Source organism: Bos grunniens, chromosome 1, assembly GCF_055505025.1.
Source record: "Bos grunniens cultivar Pamir isolate PY7600 chromosome 1, Bosgru_T2T1.0, whole genome shotgun sequence".
NCBI lineage: Eukaryota > Metazoa > Chordata > Mammalia > Artiodactyla > Bovidae > Bos > Bos grunniens.
Window position 1 is genome coordinate 105,363,912 of NC_141165.1, and position 23,841 is coordinate 105,387,752.

Here is a 23,841-nt window from a genome sequence, read left to right on the forward strand (position 1 = left end):
ATATTTTCTCATCCGCTTGAAGAGGAATACAAAATTCCTCTGGCTGGAGAGCAGGCCAATGTGTTGGAGGAGAGTCGGTATGGAGAAAGGGGTGAAGTGGCCTGAGAAAAGGGTTACAGACAGAGCTAGATGTGTGTGTGTGTGTGTGTGTGTGTGTGGTCTGTGACACTAGAGAAGGCAGAGATGGAACTGAATCCATCAAGGAGGGATATTGAATCATTCCCACCATACGGACCAACCCATAAGTTAGATCAGTGTCCCAGGGTCATCCTTAAAGCTCAGGAGGGTACTCTGTCAGGTGGTGGACAAAGGATCCTGATGTGGAGACAGAAGCAAGGGTCAGAAGACCTTTCTGCCCCTGCTATCTGGAGATAACATGAGCCACACACACCCCTGTTTTCTGTATTCTGTATATCATTTTAGGGATGAAATATCTGAAGGACTTAAGAGTGAGTTATCCGAAAGAGATTAAAAAAAAAGTCGGATAAGGGAAATGAAATTCTGGTAGATTGGATGTTTAAAATGAATGGAAATAGTGTGAAACAGAAAAAACTAAAATATTATAAATAGATAATTTAAAACTGTCACTACTTAGCTGGGCTTCCTGGTGGCTCAGCGGTAAAGAATCAGCCTGCCAATACAGAAGACGTGGGTTCGATCTCTGGGTCAGGAAAATCCCCTGGAGAAGGGAATAGCAGCCCATTCTAGTATTCTTGCCTGGAGAATCCCTTGGACAGAGGAGCCTGATGGGCTATAGTCCACGGGGTCACAAAGAGTCAGACACAAGTGAGTGACTAACACTTTCACTTTCAATACTTAGCAGGATGTTGGTTCAAAAGGAAGATTAGGCATGTTTGAAAGATGAAGGGAACCAAGTAGTATTTCCATATGAGAGTACTTTAGGTATGGTAGCATCATCTGCCCTCTGTTTTTTCTTTTTTAATAAAATCATCTCTTCAGTTCAGTTCAGTTACTTTGTTGTGTCCGACTCTTTGCAACCCCACAGAAATGGTATGAACCTAACAGAAACAGAAGATATTAAGAAGAGATGGCAAGAATACACAGAAGAACTGTACAAAAAAGATCTTCACGACCCAGATAATCACGATGGTGTGATCACTGACCTAGAGCCAGACATCCTGAAATGTGAAGTCAAGTGGGCCTTAAAAAGCATCACTACGAATAAAGCTAGTGGAGGTGATGGAATTCCAGTTGAGCTATTCCAAATCCTGAAAGATGATGCTGTGAAAGTGCTGCACTCAATATGCCAGCAAATTTGGAAAACTCAGCAGTGGCCACAGGACTGGAAAAGGTCCGTTTTCATTCCAATCCCAAAGAAAGGCAATGCCAAAGAATGCTCAAACTACCGCACAATTGCACTCATCTCACACACTAGTAAAGTAATGCTCAAAATTCTCCAAGCCAGGCTTCAGCAATATGTTAACCGTGAATTTCCAGATGTTCAAGCTGGTTTTAGAAAAGGCAGAGGAACCAGAGATCAAATTGCCAACATCCGCTGGATCATGGAGAAAGCAAGAAAGTTCCAGAAAAACATCTGTTTCTGCTTTATTGACTATGCCAAAGCCTTTGACTGTGTGGATCACAAAAAACTATGGAAAATTCTGAAAGAGATGGGGATACCAGACCACCTGATCTGCCTCTTGAGAAATTTGTATGCAGGTCAGGAAGCAACAGTTAGAACTGGACATGGAACAACACACTGGTTCCAAATAGGAAAAGGAGTTCGTCAAGGCTGTATATTGTCACCCTGCTTATTTAACTTATATGCAGAGTACATCATGAGAAATGCTGGGCTGGAAGAAGCACAAGCTGGAATCAAGATTGCTGGGAGAAATATCAAGAACCTCAGATAAGCAGATGACACCACCCTTATGGCAGAAAGTGAAGAGGAACTCAGGAGCCTCTTGATGAAAGTGAAAGAGGAGAGTGAAAAAGTTGGCTTAAAGCTCAACATTCAGAAAACAAAGATCATGGCATCCGGTCCCATCACTTTATGGGAAATAGATGGGGAAACAGTGGAAACAGTGTCAGACTTTATTTTTTTGGGCTCCAAAATCACTGCAGATGGTGACTGCAGCCATGAAATTAAAAGATGCTTACTCCTTGGAAGGAAAGTTATGACCAACCTAGATAGCATATTCAAAAGCAGAGACATCACTTTGCCAACAAAGATTCGTCTAGTCAAGGCTATGGTTTTTCCTGTGGTCATGTATGGATGTGAGAGTTGGACTGTGAAGAAGGCTGAGTGCCGAAGAATTGATGCTTTTGAACTGTGGTGTTGGAGAAGGCTCTTGAGAGTCCCTTGGACTGCAAGGAGATCCAACCAGTTCATTCTGAAGGAGATCAGCCCTGGGATTTCTTTGAAAGCAATGATGCTAAAGCTGAAACTCCAGTACTTTGGCCACCTCACGCAAAGAGTTGACTCATTGGAAAAGACTCTGATGCTGGGAGGCATTGGGGGCAGGAGGAGAAGGGGATGACAGAGGATGAGATGGCTGGATGGCATCACTGACTCGATGGACGTGAGTCTGAGTGAACTCCGGGAGTTGGTGATGGACAGGGAGGCCTGGCCTGCTGCGATTCATGGGGTGGCAAAGAGTCAGACACAACTGAGTGACTGAACTGAACTGAACTGAAAAGAACCAGAGCACGCCGGGTACTCCCTGTCCATCACCAACTCCCGGAGTTTACTCAAACTCCCGTCCATCGAGTCGGTGATGCCATCCAGCCATTTCATCCTCTGTCGTCCCCTTCTCCTCCTGCCCCCAATCCCTCCCAGCATAAGGGTCTTTTCCAATGAGTCAACTCTTTGCATGAGGTGGCCAAAGTATTGGAGTTTCAGCTTCAGCATCAGTCCTTCCAATGAACACCCAGGACTGATCTCCTTTAGGATGGACTCGTTGGATCTCCTTGCAGTCCAAAAAAGGACTCTCAAGAGTCTTCTCCAACACCACAGTTCAAAAGCATCGATTCTTTAGTGCTCAGCTTTCTTCACAGTCCAACTCTCACATCCATACATGACCACTGGAAAAACCATAGCCTTGACTAGACGGACCTTTGTTGGCAAAGTAATGTCTCTGCTTTTGAATATGCTATCTAGGTTGGTCATAACTTTCCTTCCAAGGAGTGTCTTTTAATTTCATGGCTGCAGTCACCATCTGCAGTGATGTTGGAGCCCCCAAAAATAAAGTCTGACACTGTTTCCACTCTTTCCCCATCTATTTCCCATGAAGTGATGGGACCGGATGCCATGATCTTCGTTTTCTGAATGTTGAGCTTTAAGCCAACTTTTTCACTCTCCTCTTTCACTTTCATCAAGAGGCCTTTTAGTTCCTCTTCACTTTCTGCCATAAGGGTGGTGTCATCTGCTTATCTGAGGTTACTGCTATTTCTCCCGGAAATCTTCATTCTAGCTTGTGCTTCATCCAGTCCAGCATTTCTCATGATGTACTCTGCATATAAGTTAAATAAGCAGGGTGACAATATACAGCCTTGACGAACTCCTTTTCCTATTTGGAACCAGTGTGTTGTTCCATGTCCAGTTCTAACTGGTGCTTCCTGACCTGCATACAAATTTCTTAAGAGGCAGATCAGGTGGTCTGGTATTCCCATCTCTTTCAGAATTTTCCATAGTTTATTGTGATCCACACAGTCAAAGGCTTTGGCATAGTCAATAAAGCAGAAATAGATGTTTTTCTGGAACTCTCTTGCTTTACCCTAAAGCAAAGTTCTTTTTCTTATTTACTTGTCCTCTTGTTCCACTCTCAAGCCTCTTTCCAAATTATCTTTTTTGCTTCACCTTCTCCACACCCCCTCTTGTATCTCTTGGTCTAAAGGAGAAAGAAGTTTTTCTGTTTTATTCAGAAGCTCACTTTGGACTTTGCTAGGCCCCAATTTGCCTGAGATATGGCTTTTCCTTATCTTCTGCCATTTCTGAAGACAGGAAAACTCTTACCATCAAAGTGTCTTACATGTTTCCAGGCAGAGGAGAAGGTTGTGGAGTTTTGATAGAAGTCATTTCTTGGACATCTGTGAACCAAGTGATGCCTTGTGGTATCTCTTTGTTTTGTTGTCTTTACCAGTTGAACTTTTTTGCATTGATAACAAGTAGTTGAATTTAACTTAAATTTGGATCCGTAATTCTTTGCTTAGAATGTCTGCAAAAAGATATCTTTGTGCTGCAGCACTGAAATGAAAATAAATTCTGTACACAGAAGATTGCCTGTCATGTACTGCGGGAGGGTGTCAAAGTGTCGAGAGTGCCAAATCTCTTGTAACAGAACACAGGCTTTCCAAAACAGGGAAAAGTTCATGTGGCTAATTTCTTTTTCACATAGGACCATTTTTCAGTATTAGAATATCAATCTGTGAAAAGTTTCAGGCTAACTTTTAAGAGAAGCTATTTGACCTATAAGAGATAAGAAAGCCTTCCTCAGTGATCAATGCAAAGAAATAGAGGAAAACAACAGAATGGGAGAGACTAGGGATCTCTTCAAGAAAATCAGAGGTACCAAAGGAACATTTCATGCAAAGATGAGCTCAATAAAGGACAGAAATGGTATGGACCTAACAGAAGCAGAAGATATTAAGAAGAGATGGCAAGAATACACAGAAGAACTGTACAAAAAAGATCTTCACGACTCAGATAATCACTATGGTGTGATCACTCACCTAGAGCCAGACATCCTGGAATGTGAAGTCAAGTGGGCCTTAAAAAGCATCACTACGAACAAAGCTAGTGGAGGTGATGGAATTCCAGTTGAGCTATTCCAAATCCTGAAAGATGATGCTCTGAAAGTGCTGCACTCAATATGCCAGCAAATTTGGAAAACTCAGCAGTGGCCACAGGACTGGAAAAGGTCAGTTTTCATTCCAATCCCAAAGAAAGGCAATGCCAAAGAATGCTCAAACTACCGCACAATTGCACTCATCTCACACGCTAGTAAAGTAATGCTCAAAATTCTCCAAGCCAGGCTTCAGCAATATGTGAACCGTGAACTTCCAGATGTTCAAGCTGGTTTTAGAAAAGGCAGAGGAACCAGAGATCAAATTGCCAACATCCGCTGGATCATGGAAAAAGCAAGAGAGTTCCAGAAAAACATCTATTTCTGCTTTATTGACTATGCCAAAGCCTTTGACTTTGTGGATCACAATAAACTGTGGAAAATTCTGAAAGAGATGGGAATACCAGACCACCTGATCTGCCTCTTGAGAAATTTGTATGCAGGTCAGGAAGCAAGATAGAACTGGACATGGAACAACAGACTGGTTCCAAATAGGAAAAGGAGTTCGTCAAGGCTGTATATTGTCACCCTGCTTATTTAACTTCTATGCAGAGTACATCATGAGAAATGCTGGACTGGAAGAAACACAAACTGGAATCAAGATTGCTGGGAGAAATATCAAGAACCTCAGATAAGCAGATGACACCACCCTTATGGCAGAAAGTGAAGAGGAACTCAGGAGCCTCTTGATGAAAGTGAAAGAGGAGAGTGAAAAAGTTGGCTTAAAGCTCAACATTCAGAAAACGAAGATCATGGCATCCGGTCCCATCACTTCATGGGAAATAGATGGGGAAACAGTGGAAACAGTATCAGACTTTATTTTTCTGGGCTCCAAAATCACTGCAGATGGTGACTGCAGCCATGAAATTAAAAGACGCTTACTCCTTGGAAGGAAAGTTATGACCAACCTAGATAGCATATTCAAAAGCAGAGACATCACTTTGCCAACAAAGATTCGTCTAGTCAAGGCTGTGGTTTTTCCAGTGGTCATGTATGGATGTGAGAGTTGGACTGTGAAGAAGGCTGAGCGCTGAAGAATTGATGCTTTTGAGCTGTGGTGATGCTTGAGAGTCCCTTGGACTGCAAGGAGATCCAGCCAGTCCATTCTGAAGGAGATCAGCCCTGGGATTTCTTTGAAAGCAATGATGCTAAAGCTGAAACTCCGGTACTTTGGCCACCTCATGCGAAGAGTTGACTCATTGGAAAAGACTCTGTTGCTGGGAGGGATTGGGAGCAGGAGGAGAAGGGGACGACAGAGGATGAGATGGCTGGATTGGCATCGCTGACTCGGACGTGAGTCTGAGTGAACTCCAGGAATTGGTGATGGACAGGGAGCCTGGCGTGCTGTGATTCATGGGGTCGCAAAGAGTTGGACGCGACTGAGCGACTGATCTGATCTGAATATGTAATGTATCAATGGAAAAACAAAATGTCGAAGTTAACTGAATAAGAAATGCAGAGGAAGAAATCCTCATATAATTTGATGTGACTTGAAATTTACTGACAAACTTTTAAAATGTCAAAACCACAGGCACCAGTGACAGCCAACTTTAACCAACCTCCAGATGACTGAAAGTGACTTATTAGAGAGGAACGCCAGATCCTCTAGATTCTCACATGCAAATATTGTGAAGAAAGTTTAGGTAGAATTCTGGCTTAGGTATTAAAAAGAGAAAGCTTAGATTGATAGATGAATGGTATTTTTTAGTTAGTTTTAAAATAAATTAGTACATGTACTGTAGTGCTTACATTTTTAACTTGAAAAGTCTTGATGTGAAAGTGAAAGTCACTCAGTTGTGTTAGACTCTTTTTGACCCCGTGGACTGTTTAGTCCATTGAATTCTGCAGGCCGGAATACTGGAGAGGGTAGCCTTTCCCTTCTCCAGGGGATCTTCTCAACCCAGGGATCGAACCCAGGTCTCCCGCATTGCGGGTGGATTCTTTACCAGCTGAGCCATAAGGGAAGCCCAAGACTACTGGCGTGGGTAGCCTATCCCTTCTCCAGGGGATCTTCCCAACCCAGGAGTCGAACCGGGGTCTCCTGCATTGCAGGTAGATTCTTTACCAACTGAACTATGAGGGAAGCCTGAAATGTCTTACAGTGTGTCTTATAATCAGTGGTTTCTTAGACTCAAGAAATTTAGTTATAATGCTCCCCCTGTTTCATGCTCTTGTCTCTGCCATCCAGTTGATCTCTGGAAACTCACTACCTGTCATTTTACAATCCAGTTCCCCTAAACAGTTTCCTGCCCTATAAATGTAACATGCTCTCTCAACTCTTTATACCTGTGGCACATCCTCTGCTTGGCATTGTTGTTTGTTCAGTCACTCAGTTGCGTCTGACTCTTTGCGACCCCGTGGATGCTACACAGCAGGTTTCCCTGTCCATCACTATCTCCCAGAGCTTGCTCAGATTCGTGCCCATTGAGTCGATGGTACCATTCAACCGTCTCATCTCCTGTCACCCCCTTCTCCTCCTGCCTTCAATCTTTCCCAGCATCAGGGTCCTTTCCAATGAGTTGGTACTGTGCATCAGGTAACCACAGCATTGGAGCTTCAGCTTCAGCATCAGTCCTTCTGATGACTATTCAGGGTTGATTTCCTTCAGGATTGACCTGCTCTGTTCTTTAGCCATTGAATGCAATTTTCCTGGCATATTTCTCAGTAGTTTAAGACTCAGCTCTGGCGTCACTTCTCTAAAAAATTTTCCCTGACTGTGTACCGCCTCCATATTGTACCCTGTGCTTATCTCTGGCACGGCACTTAGAGTGCAAATCTTATATTTTTACTCATATCAATTCAACAACACACAAACAAAAGCAAACATATTTTTCATGCAGCATGGCCCCTAAATGGAAGCCAAATTCTTCATCTGGTGCTTCACTGAAGAATCTCTGATCTGTTTCCGTACTGGGGGTGTGTGATCGCACTGTGTGATGGGTTTACTGAGTTATTGCAGTTTGTTGTATAGAGTTGCTGGGCTCAATTTGCAAAAACCAGAACTCATTCTACATATTTTAAGCAGGATAAACTATAATTCAAGGAATCCAGCTCATACATATTCATCAGAGTGCTGGAGACCATTGCTAAATTTTTCAGAAAAAATTCCAGAATACTGCTACCTGGCCTGTCAGGAGTGCTGCTGCCTCTCTCAGAGCAGGCATGTGGAATTAGGAGTGACCCGTACCTGCTGCTGTTCCGGGGTCAGGGAGCCAGCACTAACCCAATCGCACCTACCTCTGGACCCCCACAGAGCATGATATGGGCACTGGGACATGGCTGCGGAAAACCCAGATACCCCAGGACTGTGCCTCTGAGTAGGAGGAAGACTGGATGGTGTTCACTTGCGGATTCAATCTCATGCAAAGAATTGAAGGACTTATCCAGTTTGCACTGGAAACCTGGTGGCAAGGGGTTCTGAACCAAGTAGTTTTATCTGTTCTACTGGTGCAGGTCGGGGGGTGCTCTAGAAAGCTGAACTGAATGCTTATATCTAATTCCCTACATCCGCCATAACCAGGTGTGCTGTGTATCTCGAGCAAGGTAGAGACCTTTCTTGGGTAACTTTGTTTATACATTAAAACCAACATCTCACATGACTGTAAATCCACGATCTGTTCTAAGACAATGGCCTCTTTGTCTTAGAAGTAGACTTCCAGCTCTGAACAGTGACCGCGCTCTACTCATCTTTGGAACACAGTGGCCAGTACCGTGACTTGTCAAATGAATGAGGAATGTATGCATCAATTAACTGGTGAATAAAAAAAAAAAAAAAAAAAAAAACCCTGTGTCCCTTTGTCCTTTTTTTGATTCAGCCAGTAGTTCCTCTGACTTTTCTTTACTGTCTGAGCCACCAGGGAAGCCCCTTTGACTTTTTCTAATCCAATGGTTCTCAATCAGGGGCAATTTTGCCTTTCCCGGGGGACATTTAGAGATGTCTAGAGACATTTTTGAGTATAACTATTTTCAGGGAGGAGTGCCATTGGCATCCACTGGGTAGAGACAGGCTTGGTGCTAAATATCCTATAATGCATAGGACAGACCCTGAAACAAAGGATTATTCAGCACAAAATGTCAATAGTGCTGGGGTTGAGAAATCTGCTCTAATTACTTTTTCTTATTCTGTCTGCCACAATATTCTTATGTCAATAGATCAGAGCCCTTGAGAATTTGGACTTTCTCAAAATTTAAATCCTCATCTGTCTTTTTCCTTTTGGCAGGGGTTTCCCCCTGTCGCCTCTCTTTCCATGTTAATCATTCTGTCCCCACATGTGTTAATAATGGACCTCAGGGACACAGACTGGCCTTTAAGCTCTTACAATAGAATGTTTCTAGAGGGAAATTTTGGAGTGTCTTTCTTCAACTTCTTAATTTTATAGCTCTAGATTTTGAATTAAAATTTCATTCAACTTACAAAATATCTTTAAAAAATGGGAGATTTTATTCTAAAATATTTAGAACCTTGATGGTCAATGTATCAATTTTACTGAATTAGTTGATTTTTTACTTTACTCTTTCCTCTTTTGACAATTATCTGTCCAGTAGTCTTCAAGAGCAATGAAATCTTGCTCCCAAAATGAACTTTCTAGAAAAATTCAGTACTTCTTTTAGTTTATAGAAATATATCCCTTTTCATAGTTAAGTACTTCTGGAAGTGTAAATATATCACAATTAGATAATTAATGTAATTAAATGCTTATAATTAAAACATAAGTACTTAGTCATAATTAAAGTCATATATGTCTATGATCAGAACAGGGAGTCAATAAACCTCTTAAAGCCTGAACTAAATGTAACTCAGCTTAAGCATCCAACTCTTACTGAGCAGCTACTATTCCCCTCTGCTTGCCATTGAGAATACATTAGTGAGCATATTATATCCAGTCCTTACCCTCCTGGAGCTTTCATTATTTAGTTAGGGTCTCTCTCTACTAGATAATCACACAAGTAGGATTTAATTACTATGGTGAAAATCTTATAACTAAAAATCACAAGATGGTATGAAAGTAAATAGGGAATCTGACAGTATTTAGAAGTTAATCAGGAGAGTTTCTTAAGAAAATAGTGATTGAATTCATACCTGAAAGATGAAAGAGTTGGCTATGCACAATCTGGAGGAAACAACATTCCTAGCAGATGCATCTATAATATCTTGAGGCAAAAAAAGAGTTTGTTCAGAAAACACAGAGAAGGATTTTGGATGTAATATGTAGAACTGGGAAGCCATGAAATGGTTTTAGTAGAGGAAAGATTTAATCAGATTTACATTTTAAATGGGCTTCCCTTGTGGCTCAGCTGGTAAAGAATCCGCCTGCAATGCGGGAGACCTGGGTTCGATCCCTGGGTTGGGAAGATCCCCTGGGGAAGGGAAAGGCTACCCACTCCAGTATTCTGGCCTGGAGAATTCCATGTACTGTGTAGTCCATGGGGTCGCAAAGAATTGGACATGACTGTACGACTTTCGCTTTTCACATTTTAAATGATTGCTGTCATTGTTATGTGAAAAATGGAGTTGGGACAAGGAAAAGTATGTTAGAGGAAACTGGAGAGAGGGTGATCTGGGTAGCCAGGTGAGAGATGATGGTGACTTCAATCGGAAAGCAGATCAATGTGGGGGCAAAGTCAACTGAATTTGTGATTGTTTTTTGGGGGGCAGAAGTGGAGTGGAGTGTGGTTAGGGGAGAATCACTGAAGGAGAGGAAGTGTTCACAGACTTCTGGCTAGAGAGTCTGGGAGGATGCTGATATCATTTATCATGATAGGTAACGCTAGAGGAGAAGCAGTTTGGGGCAAAGTGGTTAGAGATGATTAATTTATTTGCAGAGCATACTCTGTTTCAGATTCTTATAATACATTCAAGTGTCTCAACTAGGGATAATATAAACATTTGGACAAATGAGTCTGTAACTCAGAAGAGCAACCTGGGCTGGAGATACGTTTTAAATACTATTGCCTATAGATGGTGTTTGAAGATACAGGAATAGCTGAGATCACTTTGGGAGAGAATTGAAGAGGGACAAAGACTGAGCCCTGAGGAAGTTCTACACAGAAAGATGGGTAGAAAGGGAAACATCAGCAAAGCAGGCTGAAAATGAGTCAGAAGAAAAACCAAGGAAGTGTGGGTACATGGGAAGATGCAAGGCAAGGAAAGAGATGGTTACTAGAGGGAGAAGTGGGATCCTGGGTACTACAGAGGAAGCTAGGACTTTAAATAGGGAAGATGTGAGCATTTTCACTGACTTGGAAACATGTAAGTCATCGGTGGCTTAATGCTAGAATCTAGGCAGTAAGAGCAGAAGCCAGGTCTATGACCATACCACACTGAACACACCCGATGTTGTCTGATCTTGGAAGCTAAGCAGGGTAGGCCCTGGTGAGTACTTGGTTGGGAAGAATAAAAGCCAGACTAGAATGGATTGAGAATAGTAGTGGAAATTGAAGCTATAGCTGTATATTTTATAACTGGGAGACTAAATAAGGTTTTAGTTGGAAATTTGTAGTCTAGTAAAATTTTGTTTTGTTTTTTAAGATAGGAGAGACACTTTAACAAGTGGTGCTGGGAAAACTGGTCAACCATATGTAAAGGAATGAAACTAGAACACTTTCTAACACCATACAAAAAAATAAACTCAAAATGGATTGAAGATCTAAATGTAAGACCAGAAACTATAAAACTCTTAGAGGAAAACATAGGCAGAGCACTCTCTGACATAAATCACAGCAAGATCTTCTATGACCCAACTCCCAGAATAATGGAAATAAAAACAAAAATAAACGAATGGGATCTAATTAAACTTTAAAGCTTTTGCACAACAAAGGAAACTATGGTGGTGGTGGTGGTGGTTTAGTCTCTAAGTCGTATCTGACTCTTGCGATCCCATGGACTGTAACCTGCCAGGCTCATTGTCCATGGTTTTCTCCAGGTGAGAATACTGGAGTGGGTTGCCATTTCCTCCTCCAGGAAGGAAACTATAAGCAAGGTGAAAAGACAGCCTTCAGAATGGTAGAAAATAATAGCGAATGAAGCAACTGACAATTAATCTCAAAAACATGCAAGCAGCTCATGCAGCTCAATACCAGAAAAATGAACAACCCAATAAAAAAGTGGGCCAAAGAACTAAATAGACATTTCTCCAAAGACATATAGATGGCTAACAAACACATGAAAGAATGCTCAACATCACTTATTATTAGAGAAATGCAAATCAAAACCACAATGAGGTATTATCTCACGCCAGTCAGAATGGCTGCCATCAAAAAGTCTACAAACAAATGCTGGAGAAGGTGTGGAGAAAAGGGAACCCTCTTACACTGTTGGTGGGAATTAAACTGGTACAGCCACTATGGAGAACAGTGTGGCTATTCCTTAAAAAACTGGAAATAGAACTGCCATATGACCCAGCAATCCCACTGCTGGGCATATACACCAAGGAAACCAGAAGTGAAAGAGACACATGTACTTCACTGTTCATTGCAGCACTGTTACAATAGCTAGGACATTGAAGCAACCTAGATGTCCATCGGCAGATGAATGGTTAAGGAAATCGTCGTACATATACACAATGGAACATGACTCAGCTAAAAAGAATGCATTTGAGTCAGTTCTAATGAGATGGATGAAACTGGAGCCTATTATACAGAGTGAAGTAAGTTAGAAAGAGAAACACCAGTATAGTATATTAATGCATATATATGGACAAAGACGGTAACAACAATCCTATATGCAAGACAGCAAAAGAGATACAGATGTAAAGAACAGACTGTTGGACTCTGTGGGAGAAGGCGAGGGTGGGATGGTTTGAGAGAATAGAACTGAAACATGTATATGACCATATGTAAAATAGATGACCAGTGCAAGTTCAATGCATAAAGCAGGGCACTCAAAGCCAGTGGTCTGGGAGGGGGATGGGGTGGGGAGGGAAGGGGGAGGGGGCTTCAGGATGGGGGCGCTCATGTGCTCTTGTGGCTGATCTGTGTTGATGTGTGGCAGGGGCTACTACAAAGTGTGAAGTGACTGTCCTCCAATTAAAATAAATAAATAATTTTTTTTTAAAGGAGAGACAATAGTATGTTTAAATGATTACCAAGGGAGTTCAGTAAAGCAGAAAATTTTGAAGTTATGTAAGAGACAACGGATATAATCCAGAGGGGGAAGTTCCTGAGAAAGTAGGAGGAGGTGGGATCCATAGCACAGATGAAGAGACTTTCCTATGATGGAAAATACTTCCTATTTAGTTAACAGGAGGGGAGAGATAACAAATGTGAAGTTTAGAATATATAAATGTGATTCCTTTAGAGTGAAATATGACTTAAATCCTCTTAGTGATCTGAGGTTATTTGCATATATACCTCCAGAGCTTGAAATTAGTAACCATGTTATTAGGAGATTAAGATGTAGGAGTACATTTGTGGATGCCTTCCTACCTGAGGAGTACTTAAGAGATAAGGTGCTATAATCTTATTTGAAAGGAGTTGATATCTCTGTCATTCCACTGGCATGGAGCCTGGGTACCTTCACACTGCAGGTCTCACTTCTCATGCCCACAAGGTGATTTGATAAGTATCCCCAGGCAAACAACCAAAATAAAAGTTGATGGGCACTGAACAACCATGTGCTTATAGACTTCATCAGGATTGAATAACACTTTGGGATTCGTTTTTCACCCTTGTTTTGGACAGCGTAGGAGTAGAAAGATTTGCTAGGCTCCTGAGATGCCGAGGCACCTTTGGCTGTGATAGTGGCAGTGGTAATGTGTCGGTAAGAATTGTGTTTGACCGCAAGAGACAAAAAATTCCACCACATTGGCCTAAACAATATGGGTTCACGTCATATAATAATCAGTTGTTTGATACAGATTTCTGGTGTTTCAGGGACAGAACAGTGTCAGGGCCAGCATCTTTGTGTTCTCTTGATCTTTCCCCACGTTCATGGTATGAGTGCTGACGTCCAGCCATTGTTTCTGCTTTCAAAGCGAGAAGAAGTAGGAACTGGGAAGTGCTTACTAGTTACATGTGTCCCTCTTTATCAAAGAAGAAAAATTCTGCAGAAATCACTCCGGCAGATCTCTGCTTACATCCGGGGCCAGAGGGTAAAGGAAGCTAACAAAGTATATTCTTGACTATGTAGCCTCTTTGGTGGAGGCATCATGGTGGAAAAGGGTGGGAAATAACTCTTGGGTAGTCCAATCCACAATGTCTGTCACTTGGCAACAGGGGACTGAGGAAGCACTCCAGGAGGAGACAGAAGTGGCAAGTCATGGCCCGGGCCAAAGCAGAGGAAGTGAGTCACCAAATAGCAGTGGCTCTGAATAGACTGAAAACAGGTTGGTGTCTGAGAAAAGAAATCTTTAGGAAGAATGTGGTCTCTAAACCATTCCTTGGGAGCTTCAGGATAGTATCATATCTGTTTTACTCACCAACATATTACCAAGTACTTAGTGTGGTATCTGGTATACAGTAGGCTTTCAGTGACTGTTAAATTATTGCATGAATGAATCCTCTATGACCATGGTGAGATAAACCCAAGACAATAGTAGGAGGAACCTGGTGCTGCCTCACTTAATTTGAGATGTATTTCGATGGAGTTGGGGCCAATTTGGCAGATTAAAATCATTGATTTTGACAGACTGAGAGGAGGACATAGCTTCTTTGTTTTCTTTTCCAATGTATGTCCTAGAAAGGGGCCTATTTAAGAAAATTGCACAGAATTGAGGAGTTTGGGATTGAGATGAGTTTCAGGCTTCTTACCCACATAGGGACAGCAGGAGAGCACAGTGGGGAAGACGGGTCCAGTGTAACCCAGCCCTGTCATGTCCACACATGTCTTTCTTTAAAGGATATTCTGCACATTCAATTAACAAGAGACCAGAAGAGTTGGCTCGGGAAATTTCACTCCTGATTAAAAATTCCATTTGTCTGTGAGCTGAGCTTATTTTAATAAATTGACAGAGAAATGAATCTGAGGCTGCTAGTTCTTTAGTCCATTTAAATGAGTCATAGTGAATTGAATCTTTCCAATTTTTTCAGTTTTCTTTAGGCTGCTCAGTCATATATTAATAGTATTCTCAAAGTTATAAATACATTGAAATAGATTTTACAATTGTGAAAGTTTAAAAGCTATGATTTAAAAAAAAATAGAAGAGGGGGAACTCTGCAATCTATCTTCTCTTAGATTCAGGAATTTTAAAAAATCTGAAACTTATATATAATCATTTTCTCCATGTTATTCTTGAATTCCTTTACATTGTTGTTATGATCAAAGTTCTGCAAAACTTGCTTATTGTAAAAGTCATTTTCAGTGGACTGAAAAAAAAAACTTCCTACTCCTCCTTAGAAATTACAAAAATAATTAACTTGTTGGAAGCCATAGAAGAACCAGAATGTTAGAACAAATAAAGAGAAGAAAATTAAATTAGGATCCTTTTTCATATATTTTCTCAGGGTGGAGAGTTCTTTTCTTAATTGAGAGACTGTAGGGAAATAATAAGGAAAAACAACTATGATCTTACAGGTGGTGATAGTGGTAAAGAATCCAGCTGCCAGTGTAGGAGACACAAGAGAGGCAGGTTTGATCCCTACATTGGCAAGATCCCCTGAAGTAGGAAGTGGCAACCCACTTCAGTATTCTTGCCTGGAAAATTCCATGGACAGAGGAACCTGGCAGGCTACAGTCCATGGGGCTGCAAAGAGTCAGATAAGATTGAGCAAAAGTAGCCATAATTAATGTTGCTTTCCTAGTTAGATTATAATTTGCTCTGGGGCCTCCCCTGTGGCTCAGCTGGTAAAGAATCTGCCTGCAATGCGGGAGACCTGGGTTCACTCTCTGGGTTGGGGAGATCCCCTGGAGAAGGGAAAGGCTACCCACTCCAGTATTCTGACCTGGAGAATTCCGTGGACTGCATAGTCCAGGGGGTTGCAAAGGGTCAGACACAACTGAGTGACTTTCACTTACTCACCTGTGTTTGAAATTCAGAATAAGGAACATTTAATTGTCTCCATTATATATAATACAATATATTTAGGGACTTCCCTGGTGGTTCAGATGGTAAAGAATCTGCCTGCAATGCAGGAGACCAAGGTTCAATTCCTGGGTTGGGAAGATCTCCTGGAGAAAGGAATGACAACCCCACTCTGGTGTTCTTGCCTGGAGAATTCCATGGACAGAGGAGCCTGGTGGCAGGTTATAGTCCATGGGGTCACAAAGAGTCAGACATGACTAAGCAACTAACACACACACATAGTAAAACTTTATTCTATATTATGATGAGTTTTGTGGCCTAAGGAGCACCAGACCCACCATCTGGTATCTGGTCCAGGCTCTTCTAAGGTAACTTTAGGCAAGTCACTTCTATCTATGGAGGTTCAAGGTTCCTCTTGAGAGAGTTGGACTAACATTTTGCTCCTCAGTCTTTTTCTGCCTCAACATACTGGATAGTTGCAGTATTCAGTAATAAATTCAATAGTAATAGTATATGTACTAGGGTTCTGCAGAGAGTCCAAATGAATAGAGTAAATACATGGGAAGGGATTTATTATGAGGGATTGGCTCTTGTAACCATGGAGGCTGAGAAATCCATATGTTAGATGCTGAGTTAGGGACTTTTCCTCATTTCATTCTCAGCACATGAAATTGCATTATATTTTGTGATAATCCCCAGTTTAGAGAGAGGGAAATTGGCTCAGAAAATTTAAGAAACAAAGCAAGGTCACGCAACTAGTGAGTAACATATCTCTTATTGAAAAGTGAAAGTGTTAGTCGCTTAATTGTGTCCGACTCTGTGACCCCATGGACTGTAGCCCACCAGGCTCCTCTGTCCATGGAATTCTCAAGGCAAGAATACCAGAGTGGGTTGCCATTCCCTTCTGCAAGGGATCCTTCCCCACCGAGGGTTGGAACCCAGGTCTCCTGCATTGCAGACAGATTATTTACCATCTGAGATACCAGGGAAGCTCTATCTCTTATTAATTCAGGGCTATCTAATATTTAAGTGTTTGTTCTTAGCCCCTACATTATGCTGCTGCTTATAGTCATGATTCTCAAATGAGGTGGTGATAAGTTTATGCCCCCTGACCCATGGAAAAATCATGATGTTGATCTGCCAGGAGATTTTAAAAAGCTCACTTGAATATAACCGAACTAGGTGATCTTTAGGCTTCTTTTCACAGATAACATTTATGACTTTGGGATCCTGCTGCTGAGAAGGAAGGAGCAAGATTGAATCCAATAAATTCTGCTGCTTTTTGTTGTCCTCAGATAGCCTGCACAAATCTGCCACTCATCAGTTCCTCCTTGTCTTCTTCAATAACTCACTGTCTTCAGAACAGCCTCTGATCAGAAACTTCATTAAGTCAGCTCTGACTTGTCTTAGATCATACCTCTTAGATAACATATTGAAAATGCCAGTTGGGTCACCTGTGGTGCTATTCTAATTAGACTGCCTTAGGCATAATTTTGTTAATATTGCTATAACAACAAATAACCCTGTCACTGATGCCAGTGATCCAATTACAACCTGTACATCTAGCAATTATTATCTTTATAGTTGGCAAGGATAAGTTGACTGAGGGTCACTTATAAATGAGAGTCATACCCACATTTCAATTTTCTGATATCCAAAAGATGTGTCATACCTTCAGGATCTTTTCTCATGAGAGCACCCCTTCTGAAAGGACTGGCAGAAAAGAATGCATCATCAGACTCTCACCTGGGCACATTTTTATGCACTTCTTTTCCTTTCCTGCATAACAATTGGAGAGAACAGAGATGTCTAAAAGTAGGTGAGACCCTTGATTGAAGGAGAAGATTGGAAGAGTCCTGTGGAGAGCTGTTCCTGGAAGCTTTTTCAGATTCTTTCGAGCTAAAATGTAACCCCAAATAGAAAGAGGATGACCGTCACATTTGGTTTAACTGCCTATGGAGGCACTGCCTTTTTTAAAAAGTGTTTTCAGAGCATATGGTGTAGTGCCTTCTGCCTGGTGGTATTGTGCTTAGGGCCTCCTTCGTAGCTCAGTCAGTAGAGAATCTGCCTGCAATGCAGGAGACCTGGGTTTGATTCCTGGGTGAGGAAGAATCCTGGGAAGAATTCCTGGGTCGAGAAGATCCCCTGGAGAAGGAAATGGAAACCCACTCCAGTATTCTTGCCTGGAGAATCCCATGGACAGAGGAGCCTGGCAGGCTATAGTCCATGGGGTCACAAGAGTCAGACACGACTTAGCAACTAAACCACCACCACTGTCCTTATTATATGAAAGGCTGCTCCTCCACTTCAGCTGTTTCTCATTCCTGTTGTGAGTTTTCTTTTTTCTTTCCCTTGTCCTTCCCCTTCTGCTTTGCTCTGCCTCTGACTGGGGTACATATCCCTATGTCCTACACGCTTCCACTTCAAGCTCTAGGTGAAAACAATGGGCTGGGGAAGAGGGAAATGAGGGGCTATGCAGACTTATACTATCTTCGTTACAAGAGCCTCACAAGAGCAATATTTTTACCTGCATGTTCCATTGGTCCAGCCATAGTCCTGCTCCACTAACTCCATAGGCCACTGATAGTTCATAGTTCAGAGAGGCTTGGAGTTCCATGCTTCTCACATGGAGTCCAAGTAGATTGTATTCCAGAAGACAAACAATGGAGCAAAGCCTACACGTTTTACTGCCCCCTCACCATCTGTAATGGCTCCATCACCTTTTATTGAATACCACCATGTGCCAAGACTTAGGCCAAGTGTTTTTCATGTGTTAATATAAACCGTCTCCTCCTATTCCAGTGTCCAGTCCCCTCATTACTGTAAAAGATGACTCTGGTCCCACTTCGGCTCTTATTCCTTGGACTAAATTTTCAGGAGCCACATGGAGCCTTCTCTCTCTTGCCCCAAATCTCCCACCTCAGCTTTTCATCCCTACAGTTCCTGACGTGGTTCCCATTGGAATCCTGTCCGTTGTCTCCCTCTTCCTCAAGGTATCCTCCTGGTACCATCAACCTGTGAAATTTTTACTCTACTATCAGAATCGGGGCCCCTGATCTGCATGTTGGGATACTGCTCTTTTAGTTATTTCCCTGAATACAGTTTGGCATGAGAATGCACAAAAGCTTAGCTCTGTAGTTAAATGCATACCAGTATCTCAGGTGTATTGTGGTTCAATCAACTTTTACAAGTTGGCCCCAAATCCAACTCTAGTGCTGTTCCTTTGTAATATGTGTCTTGAATTGAATTCAGTGAATTTACAAATGAAGTTTTGGAGCATAATCTATTGATATGTTAGGGACAGTCTATATTTTGGATGTATATATTAATAGGAAAAGTTGCAGTTTTGTAGCTTGAAGAATTAACCTTAAAACATTGCTTTTAGGAATAGCAATGTCTTTTTCTAAATGAGACTTGAGTTGTGTCCTGTGACAAAACTAAATTAAGTTTTAAATAAAGTATGTGGCTTTCTACTCCAAATCAAAGCAACCAGCCAAAATAACTGGCAAGTGTAGAGAAAGCTATTGGAAAGTAAGTTCTTTTTTCATGAAAGGAAAAGAAAGTTTGTGTCATTTCCATCTCTTTTGGTTTACATCGAGCTCAGCTAGTTCCTGGCATAGAGTCACATTTCAATAAACATTGGTGAGTGTTGGTTTTGAATAAATAGGATGCTCTAGTGTCTGTATCTTTGCTAGCAAGTATTCCAACTGAACTAAATTATTTATCTTAAATTGAGTGTCTTCCCCCGCTGCCCCAATACTTTTCTCTGATGCTTATTTTTGTAGTGTGCAATTAAAGGTTGGTGAATGGCTATTACAAATGATGGCATATTGGTTGAATGCCCAGACTAGGAGGAGAGGGTCACACCCTATCTTATTCTTGTCACGCTATTCTTTGGACAAGGGAGTCAAGAGTTGGTTTGGAGCTTTTGTATTCAGTCTGTCACTTGGTTTATTGTTTGTCTGGAGTCCTTTATGGTTGATGAAAGGAAGCAGAGTTCTAAATGGGAGCTCATTGAGTCAGGATCCATGTCTGTTCACCTTCATGCCCTCTTTTAACATCTAGCCTAGAGAAGGAAGGAAATAACTACCATTTGTTAAGGATCTACTGAGTCAGGCACTCTTCTGGGCAGGTTATATACATGGTCTCATTTAATTAACACAACAGCCTTATGATACAAATTTAGAGTTGAAAAAACTAAAAAATATAAGGCTTAAGGAATTTGCTAAAATCATGTAGTTATGAAATTCACCATTGTATACTCAACTCCTAGCAGTGCCTTATACATAATAAAGTTCAGTAAATAAATACTGTTCTGTCTTTAATGTTCCTGCTCTTTTCATTGTCAAATGCTGCCTATCCAGTATTTGTACTTAATTTGAGAGCCCCAAGAATGGTTTGAGACATCTGGTGAATGCGCAGGGGTTTTCATGTTTCATATATGTTATAACCATTCATCTAGTTATACCCACTTTTTTGTGGAGGAGGAGGATGCTTTCTTTTCTGTATTTTTTTAATTCAAAAATATTTACTGAGAATCTATTGGTAAAATGGGTTATGGTGTTCAAGATAAACAAGTAAGTTTCTATCTCTAACACAAAAAGCTCAAAATGTTATGAAGGAGACACATGTGAACACACAATGACAATATGTATTACATGTATATAAAATCAGTGTCACCACTGACAGGGGTTTTGTGAGAGTCTCCAGCTTCTGCCACAGAGAGACTGAGGTAGAGGTGTCTGAGGGGAAAAAAAATATTTGAGACTCAAATGATGAATTATTTGCTCATCAGCTAGATAAGAGAAAGGCATCCAAGGCCATAGGGGCAGCAAGAACAAAGATACAAGATTTGAAAAAATCTGCAAGACATTCCCAAGTGGTGCTAGTGGTAAAGAACCGGCCTGCCAATGCAGGAGACATAAGAGACAAGGGTTGGATCGCTGGGTTGGGGAGATTCCCCTGGAGATGGGAATGGCAACCCACTCTACTATTCTTGCCTGGAGAATCCCATGGACAGAGGAGCCTGGAGGGCTACAGTCCACAGAGTCTCACAGAGTCAGACACGACTGAAGTGTCTGAGCACACACACATGCAAGACATTCATGTGATTGGATGGTGGTTTGCATGTAAATTTATCATGGAAGGATGAGGATGAAGAAGTAACTTGTTAATAAATACCATACCATTTATTTCACACTTATTGTATGTCAATTAGATTGCTAAGGGCTTCATATAATCATCATCATCATCATGCCTGGCAATAACTTATGATTATTATTTTTATTTTAGGAATAAGGACACTAAGCCTTTGGGAATTTAAGCTTTGGCTTAATTCCAAAGTCACACGACTAGTGACTGACAGAGCCAGCTCTTGAACCAGGTGAGTCTGACACCAAAGCCATCGTGCCTTACCACTATAGGACACTACTTTCCAAATGTAAAAATTCAGGATAGGAATGGTTGCGTAGGCTCTGCTGAGAAATCTGGATTTTATTCTCCTCACTATGAGAAATAATAAAAAGATTTTAGAACTGTTTTTAAAAAAGCCCACTCTCTCTTTGACAGGCTTGGCAATATATTTCTGTATATCCTCAGGCAAGGGAAAAGAAAATATAAACACATGGGACTACATCAAACGAGAACGCTTTTGTACAGCAAAGGAAACTATCAACAAAATGAAAAGACAGCCTGATAAATTGAGAAGATGTTTGTAAATCATATGTGTAGTAAAGAGTTAATATCCAAAATATGTATGAAGAACTCATACAACTCAATAACAAAAAAAATACAACCTGATTCAAAATTAGATATAGAACTCGAATACACATTTCTCTAAAGAAGACACACAGATGGCCAACAGTTCTATGAAAAGATATTCAGCATCACCAGTTATTAGGGAAATGCAAATCAACACTACAATGAGATATTGCTTCATGCCTATTATCAAAAAGACAGTAAATAACAAATGTTAGCAAGGATGTGGAGAAAATGGAACCTTTATACACTGTTGATAGGAATGTAAATTGGTAAAGCTACTATGGAAAACAGTATGGAGATTCCTCAAAAAATCAAGAGTAGGACTACCATATGATCCATCTATCCCACTTTTGAGTATTTACCCAAAGAATATGAAAACATTAATTTGAAAAGATATATGCGCCCCTTACTTCATTGCAGCATTATTTACAATAGCCAATATGTGGAAATGACCAAAGTACCTACCAGTGAGTGGATGGATAAAGAAGTCATGGTTTATATACACAATGGAATACTACTCAGCCATAAAAAGACAAAATCTTGCCATTTGCATCAACATGGATGGACCTAAAGGGTCCATTATGTTCAGTCAAATAAATCAGAGAAATTCACTTATATGTGAAATCTAAAAAACAAAACAAACTGACAAACATAACTAAGCAGAAACAGATTCACAGATACAGAGAGCACAGCAGGAGTTTGCCAGAGGAGAGGGGCATGGGGATGAGTGAAATAGGTGAGGGAAATGAAGAAGTGCACACTTTAGTTACAAGTCATGAAAGTGATACATACATACAGAATAGGGAGTATAGTCAATACGTAGTCAATAATAATGTAATATCTTTTCATAGTGAACAGGTGGCGACTCGACTTACCATGGTGATCATTTTGTAATGTATAGAAATATTGAATCACTATGTTTTACACTGGGAACTAACATAGTATTGTAGGTCAATTATACTTCAAAAAACAAATGAACAAATAAACTTACAGAGAAAGGCTTGTGGTTACCAGAGGCAGGGGATGGGAGGAGGGGAATTGGATAAAGGTGGTCAAAAGGTACGAACTTCCAGCTTAGGTAACATAAGTACTAGGGATGTGGTGTATAATGTGAGTCATATAATTAACACTGCTGCATGTTATATATAAAAGTTGTGAAGTTAGTAAGTCCAAAGAATTCTCATCACAATGAAAATGTTTTTATTTTTCATTAATTTTGAATTTGTATGAGATGATGGATGTTCACTAAATTTATTGTGTTCATTTAATGGTGTATGTGAGTCAAATCCTTCTGCCATGCACCTTAAATAATGCTGTATGTCAGTAAAACTGGGAGGAAAAAATGAAACTTTCTAGCTACCTTTTTCCAGCCTGTGGAATCACAAACAAACAAAATAAATGAAACTAAACCAAACCCAACACACAGATAGAGAACAGAGTAGTGGTTACCAGAGGGGAATGGGTAGGGAGAGGGCACAGTGGGTAGAGGGGGTCAACTGGCGGTGGATGGAATCGAAACCTTTGGTGCTGAGCACACTGTAGGGTGTAGAGAACTAGTGTATAATGTGGTACAGATGAAACTTACGTAATTTTATAAACCAATGTTGCCTCCATAAAAATAAGTTAAAAATTATCTTTATTTCATATAAAAAATTACCCTTTTAGGATCGGATTATGGACATTGTGGAGCCTGGGATACCAAGAAGGAAAACGTTTCATTCATAGAGAGATATTATGGCTTCACAACCCAGATAATCCCAATGGTATCATCACTCACCTAAAGCCAGACATCCTGGAATGTGAAGTCAAGTGGGCCTTAGGAAGCATCATTACGAACAAAGCTAGTGGAGGTGATGGAATTCCAGTTGAGCTATTTCAAATCCTTAAAGATGATGCTGTGAAAGTGCTGCACTCAACATGCTAGCAAATTTTGAAAACTCAGCAGTGGCCACAGGACTGGAAAAGGTCAGTTTTTATTCCAATCCCAAAGAAAGGCAATGCCAAAGAATGCCCAAACTACCACACAATTGCACTCATCTCACATGATACTAAAGTGATGCTCAAAATTCTCAAAGCCAGGCTTCAGCAATATGTGAACCATGAACTTCCAGATGTTCAAGCTGGTTTTAGAAAAGGCAGAGGAACCAGAGATCACATTACCAACATCCACTGGATCATTGAAAAAGCAAGAGAGTTCCAGAAAAACATCTATTTCTGCTTTATTGACTATGCCAAAACCTTTGACTGTGTGAATCATAATAAACTGTGGAAAGTTCTGAAAGAGATGGGAATACCAGACCACCTGACCTCCGTCTTGA

At 40.9% G+C, this 23,841-nt stretch overlaps 1 long non-coding RNA gene across 1 annotated transcript in view; it reads left to right on the forward strand.

The window, feature by feature from the left end:
- LOC147380054 (uncharacterized) overlaps positions 1-23,326 on the forward strand; it is a 55,639-nt gene extending 32,313 nt beyond the window's left edge. Inside the window, exons 2-3 of the long non-coding RNA XR_015166518.1 lie at positions 21,056-21,146; positions 23,189-23,326. This is a non-coding gene — a long non-coding RNA (uncharacterized LOC147380054). The remainder of the gene's footprint in view (positions 1-21,055; positions 21,147-23,188) is intronic.
- The last annotated feature ends 515 nt before the right edge of the window (positions 23,327-23,841 follow it).